Below are 16,903 nucleotides of genomic sequence, written 5' to 3'. Positions count from 1 at the left end.
TCTGTAATCACATCTGGTCATATCAACCCCGTGTCTGTCATCACATCTGGTCATATCACACCTGTGTTTGTAATCACATCTGGTCATATCACCCCTGTGTCTGTAATCACATCTGGTCATATCACCCCTGTGTCTTGTCATCACATCTGGTCATATCACCCCTGTGTCTGTAATCACATCTGGTCATATCAACCCCTGTGTCTGTCATCACCTCTGGTCATATCACCCCCGTGTCTGTAATCATACCTGGTCAAATCACCCGTATGTCTGTCATCACATCTGGTCATATCACCCCTGTGTCTGTAATCACATCTATTCATATCACCACCGTGTCTGTAATCACATCTATTCATATCACCCCCGTGTCTGTAATCACATCTGGTCATATCAACCCCGTGTTTGTCATCACATCTGGTCATATCACACCTGTGTCTGTAACCACATCTGGTCATATCACACCTGTGTCTGTAATCACATCTGGTCATATCACCCCCGTGTCTGTCATCACATCTGGTCATATCACCACTGTGTCTGTCATCACATCTGGTCATATCACCACTGTATCTGTCATCGCTCCTGGTCATATCACTCCCATGTCAGTCATCACATCTGGTCATATCACCCCTCTGTCTGTCATCATATTTGATCATATCACCCCCGTGTCTGTCATCACATCTGGTCTGATCACCCTCTGTCTGTCCTCACATCTGGTCATGTCACCCCTGTGTCTGTCATCACATCTGGTCATATCACCCCCCGTGTCTGTAATCATACCTGGTCAGATCAACCCTATGTCTGTAATCACATCTCGTCAGAGAACCCCCGTGTATGTCATCACATCTTGTCATATCACCCCTGTGTCTGTAATCACACCTGGTCAGATCACCCCTCTGTCTGTCATCAAACACGGTCATATCACCCCCGTGTCTGTCAGCACATCTGGTCATATCACCCCCATGTCTGTCATCACATCTAGTCATATCACCCCTCTGTCTGTCATCACACCTGTTCATATCACCCCTGTGACTGTCATCACATCTGGTCATATCACCACCGTGTCTGTCATCACATCTGGTCATATCACACCCGTGTCTGTCATCACATCTGGTCATATCACCCCCGTGTCTGTAATCACATCTGGTCATATCACCCCTGTGTCTGTAATCGCATCTCGTCAGAGCACCTCTATGTCTGTTATCACACCGGGTCATATCACCCCCGTGTCTGTCAACACATCTGGTCATATCACCCCTGTGTCTGTCATCACATCGGGTCATATCACCACTGTGTCTGTCATCACATCTGGTCATATCACCACTGTGTCTGTCATCACGCCTGGTCATATCACTCCCATGTCAGTCATCACATCTGGTCATATCACCACCGTGACTGTCATCACACCTGGTCATATCACCCCTGTGTCTGTCATCACATCTAGTCATATCACCCCTGTGTCTGTAATCACATCTCGTCAGAGCACCTCTCTGTCAGTCATCGCATCTGTTCATATCACCCCCGTGTCTGTCAACACACCTGGTCATATCACACCTGTGTCTGTAATCACATCTATTCATATCACCCCCGTGTCTGTAATCACATCTATTCATATCACCCCCTTGTCTGTAATCACATCTGGTCATATCAACACCGTGTCTGTCATAACATCTGGTCATATCACACCTGTGTCTGTAATCACATCTGGTCATATCACCCCTGTGTCTGTCATCACATCTGGTCATATAACCCCCGTGTCTGTCATCACATCTGGTCAGATCACCCCTCTGTCTGTCATCATATTTGGTCATATCACCGCCGTGTCTGTCATCACATCTGGTCAGATCACCCATTTGTCTGTCCTCACATCTGGTCATGTCACCCCTGTGTCTGTCATCACATCAGGTCATATCACCCCCCCGTGTCTGTCATCACGCCTGGTCATATCACCCCTGTGTCTGTCATCACATCTGGTCAGATCACCCCTGTGTCTGTAATCACATCTATTCATATCACCCCTGTGTCTGTAATCACATCTGGTCATATCAACCCCTGTGTCTGTCATCACATCTGGTCATATAGCCACTGTGTCTGTCATCACATCTGGTCATATCACCCCTGTGTCTGTAATCACATCTGATCATATCACCCCAGTGTCTGTCATCACCCCTGGTCATATCACCCCTTTGTCTGTAATCACATCTATTCATATCACCCCCGTGTCTGTAATCATACCTGGTCAGATCACCCGTATGTCTATCATCACATCTGGTCATATAACCACTGTGTCTGTGATCACATCTGGTCATATCACCCCTGTGTCTGTAATCAGATCTCATCATATCACCCCCGTGTCTGTCATCACACCTGGTCATATCACCCATGTGTCTGTAATCACATCTATTCATATCACCACCGTGTCTGTAATCACATCTGGTCATATCAACCCCGTGTTTGTCATCACATCTGGTCATATCACCACTGTGTCTGTCATCACATCTGGTCATATCACCACTGTATCTGTCATCGCTCCTGGTCATATCACTACCATGTCAGTCATCACATCTGGTCATATCACCCCTCTGTCTGTCATCATATTTGATCATATCACCCCCGTGTCTGTCATCACATCTGGTCTGATCACACCTCTGTCTGTCCTCACATCTGGTCATGTCACCCCTGTGTCTGTCATCACATCTGGTCATATCACCCCCCGTGTCTGTAATCATACCTGGTCAGATCACCCCTATGTCTGTCATCACGCCTGGTCATATCACCCCTGTGTCTGCCATCACATCTGGTCAGATCACCCCTGTGTCTGTAATCACATCTATTCATATCCCCCCTGTGTCTGTAATCACATCTGGTCATATGAACCACTGTGTCTGTCATCAAATCTGGTCATATCACCCCCGTGTCTGTAATCATACCTGGTCAGATCACCCCTATGTCTGTCATCACGCCTGGTCATATCACCCTTGTGTCTGTCATCACATCTGGTCATATCACCCCCGTGTCTGTAATCACATCTATTCATATCACCCCTGTGTCTGTAATCACATCTGGTCATATCAACCCCTGTGTCTGTCATCACAACTGGTCATATCACCCCCGTGTCTGTAATCATACCTGGTCAGATCACCCGTATGTCTGTCATCACATCTGGTCATATAACCACTGTGTCTGTCATCACATCTGGTCATATCACCCCTATGTCTGTCAACACATCTGGTCATATCACCCCTGTGTCTGTCATCACATCTGGTCATATCACCACTGTGTCTGTCATCACATCTGGTAATATTACCTCTCTATCTGTCATCGCTCCTGGTCATATCACTCCCATGTCATTCATCACATCTGGTCATATCACCACCGTGACTGTCATCACACCTGGTCATATCACCCCTCTGTCTGTCATCACATCTGGTCATATCACCCCCGTGTCTGAAATCACATCTGATCATATCACGCGCGAGTCTGTCAACACAACTGGTCATATGACCCCTGTGTCTGTAATCATACCTGGTCAGATCACCCCTATGTCTGTCATCACGCCTGGTCATATCGCCCCTGTGTCTGTCATGACATCTGGTCAGATCACCCCTGTGTCTGTAATCACATCTATTCATATCACCCCTGTGTCTGTAATCACATCTGGTCATATCAACCCCTGTGTCCGTCATCACATCTGGTCATATCACCACCGTGTCTGTAATCATACCTGGTCAGATCACCCGTATGTCTGTCATCACATCTGGTCATATAGACACTGTGTCTGTCATCACATCTGGTCATATCACCCCTGTGTCTGTAATCACATCTATTCATATCACCCCCGTGTCTGTAATCACATCTATTCATATCACCCCCTTGTCTGTAATCACATCTGGTCAGATCACCCATTTGTCTGTCCTCACATCTGGACATATCACCCCTGTGTCTGTCATCACATCTGGTCATATCACCCCCCGTGTCTGTAATCATACCTGGTCAGATCACCCCTATGTCTGTCATCACGCCTGGTCATATCACCCCTGTGTCTGTCATCACATCTATTCATATCACCCCTGTGTCTGTAATCACATCTGGTCATATCAACCCCTGTGTCTGTCATCACATCTGGTCATATAGCCACTGTGTCTGTCATCACATCTGGTCATATCACCCCTGTGTCTGTAATCACATCTGATCATATCACCCCAGTGTCTGTCGTCACCCCTGGTCATATCACCCCTTTGTCTGTAATCACATCTATTCATATCACCCCCGTGTCTGTAATCACATCTGGTCATATCAACCCCGTGTCTGTCATCACATCTGGTCATATCACACCTGTGTTTGTAATCACATCTGGTCATATCACCCCTGTGTCTGTAATCACATCTGGTCATATCACCCCTGTGTCTGTCATCAGATCTGGTCGTATCACCCCTGTGTCTGTAATCACATATGGTCATATCACACCCGTGTCTGTCATCACATCTGGTCATATCACCCCTGTGTCTGTAATCACATCTCGTTAGAGCACCTCTATGTCTGTCATCACACCGGGTCATATCACCCCCGTGTCTGTCAACACATCTTGTCATATCAACCCTGTGTCTGTCATCACATCTGGTCATATCACCACTGTGTCTGTCATCACATCTGGTCATATCACCACTGTGTGTGTCATCACGCCCGGTCATATCATTCCCATGTCAGTCATCACATCTGGTCATTTCACCACCGTGACTGTCATCACACCTAGTCATATCACCCCCGTGTCTGTCAACACACCGGGTCATATCACACCTGTGTCTGTAATCACATCTATTCATATCACCCCCGTGTCTGTAATCACATCTATTCAAATCACCCCTGTGTCTGTAATCACATCTGGTCATATCAACCCCTGTGTCTGTCATCACATCTGGTCATATCACCCCCTGTGTCTGTAATCATACCTGGTCAGATCACCCGTATGTCTGTCATCACATCTGGTCATATAACCACTGTGTCTGTCATCACATCTGGTCATATCACCCCTGTGTCTGTCAACACATCTGGTCATATCACCCCTGTGTCTGTCATCACATCTGGTCATATCACCACTGTGTCTGTCATCACATCTGGTAATATTACCTCTCTATCTGTCATCGCTCCTGGTCATATCACTCCTATGTCATTCATCTCATCTGGTCATATCACCACCGTGACTGTCATCACACCTGGTCATATCACCCCTCTTTCTGTCATTACATCTGGTCATATCACCCCCGTGTCTGAAATCACATCTGATCATATCACGCCCGAGTCTGTCAACACAACTGGTCATATCACCCCTGTGTCTGTCATCACATCTGTTCATATCACCCCTGTGTCTGTAATCACATCTGGTCATATCAACCCTGTGTCTGTCATCACATCTGGACATATCACCCCCGTGTCTGTCATCACATCTGGTCATATCACCCCTGTGTCTGTAATCACATCTGGTCATAACAACACTCTGTCTGTAATCACACCTGGTCAGATCACCCCTGTGTCTGTCATCACATCTGGTCATATCACCCCTGTGTCTGTAATCACATCTATTCATATCACCCCCGTGTCTGTAATCACATCTATTCATATCACCCCCTTGTCTGTAATCACATCTGGTCATATCAACACCGTGTCTGTCATAACATCTGGTCATATCACACCTGTGTCTGTAATCACATCTGGTCATATCACCCCTGTGTCTGTCATCACATCTGGTCATATCACCCCCGTGTCTGTCATCACATCTGGTCAGATCACCCCTCTGTCTGTCATCATATTTGGTCATATCACCGCCGTGTCTGTCATCACATCTGGTCAGATCACCCATTTGTCTGTCCTCACATCTGGTCATGTCACCCCTGTGTCTGTCATCACATCTGGTCATATCACCCCCCGTGTCTGTAATCATACCTGGTCAGATCACCCCTATGTCTGTCATCACGCCTGGTCATATCACCCCTGTGTCTGTCATCACATCTATTCATATCACCCCTGTGTCTGTAATCACATCTGGTCATATCAACCCCTGTGTCTGTCATCACATCTGGTCATATAGCCACTGTGTCTGTCATCACATCTGGTCATATCACCCCTGTGTCTGTAATCACATCTGATCATATCACCCCAGTGTCTGTCGTCACCCCTGGTCATATCACCCCTTTGTCTGTAATCACATCTATTCATATCACCCCCGTGTCTGTAATCACATCTGGTCATATCAACCCCGTGTCTGTCATCACATCTGGTCATATCACACCTGTGTTTGTAATCACATCTGGTCATATCACCCCTGTGTCTGTAATCACATCTGGTCATATCACCCCTGTGTCTGTCATCAGATCTGGTCGTATCACCCCTGTGTCTGTAATCACATCTGGTCATATCACACCCGTGTCTGTCTTCACGCCCGGTCATATCATTCCCATGTCAGTCATCACATCTGGTCATTTCACCACCGTGACTGTCATCACACCTAGTCATATCACCCCCGTGTCTGTCAACACACCGGGTCATATCACACCTGTGTCTGTAATCACATCTATTCATATCACCCCCTTGTCTGTAATCACATCTATTCATATCACCCCCTTGTCTGTAATCACATCTGGTCATATCAACACCGTGTCTGTCATAACATCTGGTCATATCACACCTGTGTCTGTAATCACATCTGGTCATATCACCCCTGTGTCTGTCATCACATCTGGTCATATAACCCCCGTGTCTGTCATCACATCTGGTCAGATCACCCCTCTGTCTGTCATCATATTTGGTCATATCACCGCCGTGTCTGTCATCACATCTGGTCAGATCACCCATTTGTCTGTCCTCACATCTGGTCATGTCACCCCTGTGTCTGTCATCACATCTGGTCATATCACCCCCCGTTTCTGTAATCATACCTGGTCAGATCACCCCTATGTCTGTCATCACGACTGGTCATATCAAACCTGTGTCTGTCATCACATCTGGTCAGATCACCCCTGTGTCTGTAATCACATCTATTCATATCACCCCTGTGTCTGTAATCACATCTGGTCATATCAACCCCTGTGTCTGTCATCACATCTGGTCATATAGCCACTGTGTCTGTCATCACATCTGGTCATATCACCCCTGTGTCTGTAATTACATCTGATCATATCACCCCAGTGTCTGTCATCACCCCTGGTCATATCACCCCTTTGTCTGTAATCACATCTATTCATATCACCCCCGTGTCTGTAATCATAACTGGTCAGATCACCCGTATGTCTATCATCACATCTGGTCATATAACCACTGTGTCTGTCACCACATCTGGTCATATCAACCCTGTGTCTGTAATCAGATCTCATCATATCACCCCCGTGTCTGTCATCACACCTGGACATATCAACCATGTGTCTGTAATCACATCTATTCATATCACCACCGTGTCTGTAATCACATCTGGTCATATCAACCCCGTGTTTGTCATCACATCTGGTCATATCACCACTGTGTCTGTCATCACATCTGGTCATATCACCACTGTATCTGTCATCGCTCCTGGTCATATCACTCCCATGTCAGTCATCACATCTGGTCATATCACCCCTCTGTCTGTCATCATATTTGATCATATCACCCCCGTGTCTGTCATCACATCTGGTCTGATCACACCTCTGTCTGTCCTCACATCTGGTCATGTCATCCCTGTGTCTGTCATCACATCTGGTCATATCACCCCCCGTGTCTGTAATCATACCTGGTCAGATCACCCCTATGTCTGTCATCACGCCTGGTCATATCACCCCTGTGTCTGTCATCACATCTGGTCAGATCACCCCTGTGTCTGTAATCACATCTATTCATATCACCCCTGTGTCTGTAATCACATCTGGTCATATGAGCCCCTGTGTCTGTTACCAAATCTGGTCATATCACCCCCGTGTCTGTAATCATACCTGGTCAGATCACCCCTATGTCTGTCATCACGCCTGGTCATATCACCCCTGTGTCTGTCATCACATCTGGTCATATCACCCCCGTGTCTGTAATCACATCTATTCAAATCACCCCTGTGTCTGTAATCACATCTGGTCATATCAACCCCTGTGTCTGTCATCACATCTGGTCATATCACCCCCCGTGTCTGTAATCATACCTGGTCAGATCACCCGTATGTCTGTCATCACATCTGGTCATATAACCACTGTGTCTGTCATCACATCTGGTCATATCACTCCTATGTCATTCATCACATCTGGTCATATCACCACCGTGACTGTCATCACACCTGGTCATATCACCCCTCTTTCTGTCATTACATCTGGTCATATCACCCCCGTGTCTGAAATCACATCTGATCATATCACGCCCGAGTCTGTCAACACAACTGGTCATATCACCCCTGTGTCTGTCATCACATCTGTTCATATCACCCCTGTGTCTGTAATCACATCTGGTCATATCAACCCTGTGTCTGTCTTCACATCTGGACATATCACCCCCGTGTCTGTCATCACATCTGGTCATATCACCCCTGTGTCTGTAATCACATCTGGTCATAACAACACTCTGTCTGTAATCACACCTGGTCAGATCACCCCTGTGTCTGTCATCACACCTGGTCATATCACCACTGTGTTTGTAATCACATCTCGTCAGAGCACCCCCATGTATGTCATCACATCTTGTCATATCACCCCTGTGTCTGTAATCACACCTGGTCAGATCACCCCTCTGTCTGTCATCACACACGGTCATATCACCCCCGTGTCTGTCAGCACATCTGGTCATATCACCCCCATGTCTGTCATCACATCTAGTCATATCACCCCTCTGTCTGTCATCACACCTGTTCAAACCACCCCTGTGACTGTCATCACATCTGGTCATATCACCAACGTGTCTGTCATCACATCTGGTCATATCACACCCGTGTCTGTAATCACATCTGGTCATATCACCCCTGTGTCTGTAATCACATCTCGTCAGAGCACCTCTATGTCTGTCATCACACCGGGTCATATCACCCCCGTGTCTGTCAACACATCTGGTCATATCACCCCTGTGTCTGTCATCACATCTGTTCATATCACCCCTGTGTCTGTAATCACATCTGGTTATATCAACCCTGTGTCTGTCATCACATCTGGACATATCACCCCCGTGTCTGTCATCACATCTGGTCATATCACCCCTGTGTCTGTAATCACATCTGATCATATCACCCCCGTGTCTGTCAACACACCTGGTCATATCACACCTGTGTCTGTAATCACATCTATTCATATCACCCCCGTGTCTGTAATCACATCTATTCATATCACCCCCTTGTCTGTAATCACATCTGGTCATATCAACACCGTGTCTGTCATAACATCTGGTCATATCACACCTGTGTCTGTAATCACATCTGGTCATATCACCCCTGTGTCTGTCATCATATTTGGTCATATCACCGCCGTGTCTGTCATCACATCTGGTCAGATCACCCATTTGTCTGTCCTCACATCTGGTCATCTCACCCCTGTGTCTGTCATCACATCTGGTCATATCACCCCCCGTGTCTGTAATCATACCTGGTCAGATCACCCCTATGTCTGTCATCACGCCTGGTCATATCACCCCTGTGTCTGTCATCACATCTGGTCAGATCACCCCTGTGTCTGTAATCACATCTATTCATATCACCCCTGTGTCTGTAATCACATCTGGTCATATCAACCCCTGTGTCTGTCATCACATCTGGTCATATAGCCACTGTGTCTGTCATCACATCTGGTCATATCACCCCTGTGTCTGTAATCACATCTGATCATATCACCCCAGTGTCTGTCATCACCCCTGGTCATATCACCCCTTTGTCTGTAATCACATCTATTCATATCACCCCCGTGTCTGTAATCATAACTGGTCAGATCACGCGTATGTCTATCATCACATCTGGTCATATAACCACTGTGTCTGTCATCACATCTGGTCATATCAACCCTGTGTCTGTTATCAGATCTCATCATATCACCCCCGTGTCTGTCATCACAACTGGTCATATCACCCATGTGTCTGTAATCACATCCATTCATATCACCACCGTGTCTGTAATCACATCTGGTCATATCAACCCCGTGTTTGTCATCACATCTGGTCATATCACCACTGTGTCTGTCATCACATCTGGTCATATCACCACTGTGTCTGTCATCACATCTGGTCATATCACCCCTATGTCTGTCATCACGCCTGGTTATATCACCCCTGTGTCTGTCATCATATTTGATCATATCACCCCCGTGTCTGTCATCACATCTGGTCTGATCACACCTCTGTCTGTCCTCACATCTGGTCATGTCACCCCTGTGTCTGTCATCACATCTGGTCATATCACCCCCCGTGTCTGTAATCATACCTGGTCAGATCACCCCTATGTCTGTCATCACGCCTGGTCATATCACCCCTGTGTCTGTCATCACATCTGGTCAGATCACCCCTGTGTCTGTAATCACATCTATTCATATCACCCCTGTGTCTGTAATCACATCTGGTCATATGAACCCCTGTGTCTGTCATCAAATCTGGTCATATTACCCCCGTGTCTGTAATCATACCTGGTCAGATCACCCCTATGTCTGTCATCACGCCTGGTCATATCACCTCTGTGTCTGTCATCACATTTGATCATATCACCCCCGTGTCTGTAATCACATCTATTCATATCACCCCTGTGTCTGTAATCACATCTGGTCATATCAACCCCTGTGTCTGTCATCACATCTGGTCATATCACCCCCGTGTCTGTAATCATACCTGGTCAGATCACCCGTATGTCTGTCATCACATCTGGTCATATAACCACTGTGTCTGTCATCACATCTGGTCATATCACCCCTGTGTCTGTCAACACATCTGGTCATATCACCCCTGTGTCTGTCATCACATCCGGTCATATCACCACTGTGTCTGTCATCACATCTGGTAATATTACCTCTCTATCTGTCATCGCTCCTGGTCATATCACTCCAATGTCATTCATCACATCTGGTCATATCACCACCGTGACTGTCATCACACCTGGTCATATCACCCCTCTGTCTGTCATCACATCTGGTCATATCACCCCCGTGTCTGAAATCACATCTGATCATATCACGCCCGAGTCTGTCAACACAACTGGTCATATCACCACTGTGTCTGTCATCACATCTGTTCATATCACCCCTGTGTCTGTAATCACATCTGGTCATATCAACCCTGTGTCTGTCATCACATCTGGACATATCACCCCCGTGTCTGTCATCACATCTGGTCATATCACCCCTGTGTCTGTAATCACATCTGGTCATAACAACACTCTGTCTGTAATCACACCTGGTCAGATCACCCCTGTGTCTGTCATCACACACCGTCATATCACCCCTGTGTTTGTAATCACATCTCGTCAGAGCACCCCCGTGTATGTCATCACATCTTGTCATATCACCCCTGTGTCTGTAATCACACCTGGTCAGATCACCCCTCTGTCTGTCATCACACACGGTCATATCACCCCCGTGTCTGTCAGCACATCTGGTCATATCACCCCCATGTCTGTCATCACATCTAGTCATATCACTCCTCTGTCTGTCATCACACCTGTTCAAACCACCCCTGTGACTGTCATCACATCTGGTCATATCACCACCGTGTCTGTCATCACATCTGGTCGTATCACACCCGTGTCTGTAATCACATCTGGTCATATCACCCCTGTGTCTGTAATCACATCTCGTCAGAGCACCTCTATGTCTGTCATCACACCGGGTCATATCACCCCCGTGTCTGTCAACACATCTGGTCATATCACCCCTGTGTCTGTCATCACATCTGCTCATATCACCCCTGTGTCTGTAATCGCATCTGGTCATATCAACCCTGTGTCTGTCATCACATCTGGACATATCACCCCCGTGTCTGTCATCACATCTGGTCATATCACCCCTGTGTCTGTAATCACATCTGGTCATAACAACACTCTGTCTGTAATCACACCTGGTCAGATCACCCCTGTGTCTGTCATCACACACCGTCATATCACCCCTGTGTTTGTAATCACATCTCGTCAGAGCACCTCTATGTCTGTCATCACACCGGGTCATATCACCCCCGTGTCTGTCAACACATCTGGTCATATCACCCCTGTGTCTGTCATCACATCTGCTCATATCACCACTGTGTCTGTCATCACATCTGGTCATATCCCCACTGTGTCTGTCATCACATCTGGTCATATCACCACTGTGTCTGTCATCACGCCTGGTCATATCACTCCCATGACAGTCATCACATCTGGTCATATCACCACCGTGACTGTCATCACACCTGGTCATATAACCCCTGTGTCTGTCATCACATCTAGTCATATCACCCCTGTGTCTGTAATCACATCTCGTCAGAGCACCTCTCTGTCAGTCATCGCATCTGTTCATATCACCCACGTGTCTGTCAACACAAGTGGTCATATCACCCCCGTTTCTGTCATCACATCTGGTCATATCACCCCCGTGTCTGTCATCAGATCTGGTCAGATCACCCCTGTGTCTGTCATCACATCTGTTCATATCACTCCCGTGTCTGTAATCATACCTGGTCAGATCACCCGTATGTCTGTCATCTCATCTGTTCATATAACCACTGTGTCTGTCATCACATCTGGTCATATCACCCCTGTGTCTGTAATCACATCTGATCATATCACCCCCGTGTCTGTCAACACACCTGGTCATATCACACCTGTGTCTGTAATCACATCTATTCATATCACCCCCGTGTCTGTAATCACATCTATTCATATCACCCCCTTGTCTGTAATCACATCTGGTCATATCAACACCGTGTCTGTCATAACATCTGGTCATATCACACCTGTGTCTGTAATCACATCTGGCCATATCACCCCTGTGTCTGTCATCACATCTGGTCATATAACCCCCGTGTCTGTCATCACATCTGGTCAGATTACCCCTCTGTCTGTCATCATATTTGGTCATATCACCGCCGTGTCTGTCATCACATCTGGTCAGATCACCCATTTGTCTGTCCTCACATCTGGTCATGTCACCCCTGTGTCTGTCATCACATCTGGTCATATCACCCCCCGTGTCTGTAATCATACCTGGTCAGATCACCCCTATGTCTGTCATCACGCCTGGTCATATCACCCCTGTGTCTGTCATCACATCTGGTCAGATCACCCCTGTGTCTGTAATCACATCTATTCATATCACCCCTGTGTCTGTAATCATATCTGGTCATATCAACCCCTGTGTCTGTCATCACATCTGGTCATATAGCCACTGTGTCTGTCATCACATCTGGTCATATCACCCCTGTGTCTGTGATCACATCTGATCATATCACCCCAGTGTCTGTCATCACCCCTGGTCATATCACCCCTTTGTCTGTAATCACATCTATTCATATCACCCCCGTGTCTGTAATCATAACTGGTCAGATCACCCGTATGTCTATCATCACATCTGGTCATATAACCACTGTGTCTGTCATCACATCTGGTCATATCAACCCTGTGTCTGTAATCAGATCTCATCATATCACCCCCGTGTCTGTCATCACACCTGGTCATATCACCCATGTGTCTGTAATCACATCTATTCATATCACCACCGTGTCTGTAATCACATCTGGTCATATCAACCCCGTGTTTGTCATCACATCTGGTCATATCACCACTGTGTCTGTCATCACATCTGGTCATATCACCACTGTATCTGTCATCGCTCCTGGTCATATCACTCCCATGTCAGTCATCACATCTGGTCATATCACCCCTCTGTCTGTCATCATATTTGATCATATCACCCCCGTGTCTGTCATCACATCTGGTCTGATCACACCTCTGTCTGTCCTCCCATCTGGTCATGTCACCCCTGTGTCTGTCATCACATCTGGTCATATCACCCCCCGTGTCTGTAATCATACCTGGTCAGATCACCCCTATGTCTGTCATCACGCCTGGTCATATCACCCCTGTGTCTGTCATCACATCTGGTCAGATCACCCCTGTGTCTGTAATCACATCTATTCATATCACCCATGTGTCTGTAATCACATCTGGTCATATGAACCCCTGTGTCTGTCATCAAATCTGGTCATATCACCCCCGTGTCTGTAATCATACCTGGTCAGATCACCCCTATGTCTGTCATCACGCCTGGTCATATCACCCCCGTGTCTGTAATCACATCTATTCATATCACCCCTGTGTCTGTAATCACATCTGGTCATATCAACCCCTGTGTCTGTCATCACATCTGGTCATATCACCCCCGTGTCTGTAATCATACCTGGTCAGATCACCCGTATGTCTGTCATCACATCTGGTCATATAACCACTGTGTCTGTCATCACATCTGGTCATATCACCCCTGTCTGTCAACACATCTGGTCATATCACCCCTGTGTCTGTCATCACATCTGGTCATATCACCACTGTGTCTGTCATCACATCTGGTAATATTACCTCTCTATCTGTCATCGCTCCTGGTCATATCACTCCCATGTCATTCATCACATCTGGTCATATCACCACCGCGACTGTCATCACACCTGGTCATATCACCCCTCTGTCTGTCATCACATCTGGTCATATCACCCCCGTGTCTGAAATCACATCTGATCATATCACGCCCGAGTCTGTCAACACAACTGGTCATATCACCCCTGTGTCTGTCATCACATCTGTTCATATCACCCCTGTGTCTGTCATCACATCTAGTCATATCACCCCTGTGTCTGTAATCACACCTGGTCAGATCACCCCTCTGTCTGTCATCACACACGGTCATATCACCCCCGTGTCTGTCAGCACATCTGGTCATATCACCCCCATGTCTGTCATCACATCTAGTCATATCACCCCTCTGTCTGTCATCACACCTGTTCAAACCACCCCTGTGACTGTCATCACATCTGGTCATATCACCACCGTGTCTGTCATCACATCTGGTCATATCACACCGGTGTCTGTAATCACATCTGGTCATATCACCCCTGTGTCTGTAATCACATCTCGTCAGAGCACCTCTATGTCTGTCATCACACCGGGTCATATCACCCCCGTGTCTGTCAACACATCTGGTCATATCACCCCTGTGTCTGTCATCACATCTGTTCATATCACCCCTGTGTCTGTAATCACATCTGGTCATATCAACCCTGTGTCTGTCATCACATCTGGACATATCACCCCCGTGTCTGTCATCACATCTGGTCATATCACCCCTGTGTCTGTAATCACATCTGGTCATAACAACACTCTGTCTGTAATCACACCTGGTCAGATCACCCCTGTGTCTGTCATCACACACCGTCATATCACCCCTGTGTTTGTAATCACATCTCGTCAGAGCACCCCCGTGTATGTCATCACATCTTGTCATATCACCCCTGTGTCTGTAATCACACCTGGTCAGATCACCCCTCTGTCTGTCATCACACACGGTCATATCACCCCCGTGTCTGTCAGCACATCTGGTCATATCACCCCCATGTCTGTCATCACATCTAGTCATATCACCCCTCTGTCTGTCATCACACCTGTTCAAACCACCCCTGTGACTGTCATCACATCTGGTCATATCACCACCGTGTCTGTCATCACATCTGGTCATATCACACCCGTGTCTGTAATCACATCTGGTCATATCACCCCTGGGTCTGTAATCACATCTCGTCAGAGCACCTCTATGTCTGTCATCACACCGGGTCATATCACCCCCGTGTCTGTCAACACATCTGGTCATATCACCCCTGTGTCTGTCATCACATCTGGTCATATCACCACTGTGTCTGTCATCACATCTGGTCATATCACCACTGTGTCTGTCATCACGCCTGGTCATATCACTCCCATGACAGTCATCACATCTGGTCATATCACCACCGTGACTGTCATCACACCTGGTCATATCACCCCTGTGTCTGTCATCACATCTGGTCATATCACCCCCGTGTCTGTAATCATACCTGGTCAGATCACCCGTATGTCTGTCATCACATCTGGTCATATCACCCCCGTTTCTGTCATCACATCTGGTCATATCACCCCCGTGTCTGTCATCAGATCTGGTCAGATCACCCCTCTGTCTGTCATCATATCTGGTTATATCACCCCTTTGTCTGTCATCACATCTGTTCATATCACTCCCGTGTCTGTAATCATACCTGGTCAGATCACCCGTATGTCTTTCATCACATCTGGTCATATAACCACTGTGTCTGTCATCACATCTGGTCATATCACCCCTGTGTCTGTAATCACATCTGATCATATCACCCCCGTGTCTGTCATCACACCTGGTCATATCACACCTGTGTCTGTAATCACATCTATTCATATCACCCCCGTGTCTGTAATCACATCTATTCATATCACCCCCTTGTCTGTAATCACATCTGGTCATATCAACCCCGTGACTGTCATAACATCTGGTCATATCACACCTGTGTCTGTAATCACATCTGGTCATATCACCCCTGTGTCTGTCATCACATCGGGTCATATCACCCCCGTGTCTGTCATCACATCTGGTCAGATCACCCCTCTGTCTGTCATCATATTTGGTCATATCACCGCCGTGTCTGTCATCACATCTGGTCAGATCACCCCTTTGTCTGTCCTCACATCTGGTCATGTCACCCCTGTGTCTGTCATCACATCTGGTCATATCACCCCCCGTGTCTGTAATCATACCTGGTCAGATCACCCCTATGTCTGTCATCACGCCTGGTCATATCGCCCCTGTGTCTGTCATGACATCTGGTCAGATCACCCCTGTGTCTGTAATCACATCTATTCATATCACCCCTGTGTCTGTAATCACATCTGGTCATATCAACCTCTGTGTCTGACATC

This window comes from Hypanus sabinus, chromosome 9 (genome assembly GCF_030144855.1).
Source record: "Hypanus sabinus isolate sHypSab1 chromosome 9, sHypSab1.hap1, whole genome shotgun sequence".
NCBI classification, from domain to species: domain Eukaryota; kingdom Metazoa; phylum Chordata; class Chondrichthyes; order Myliobatiformes; family Dasyatidae; genus Hypanus; species Hypanus sabinus.
Note: the sequence above shows the minus strand (reverse complement) of the source record.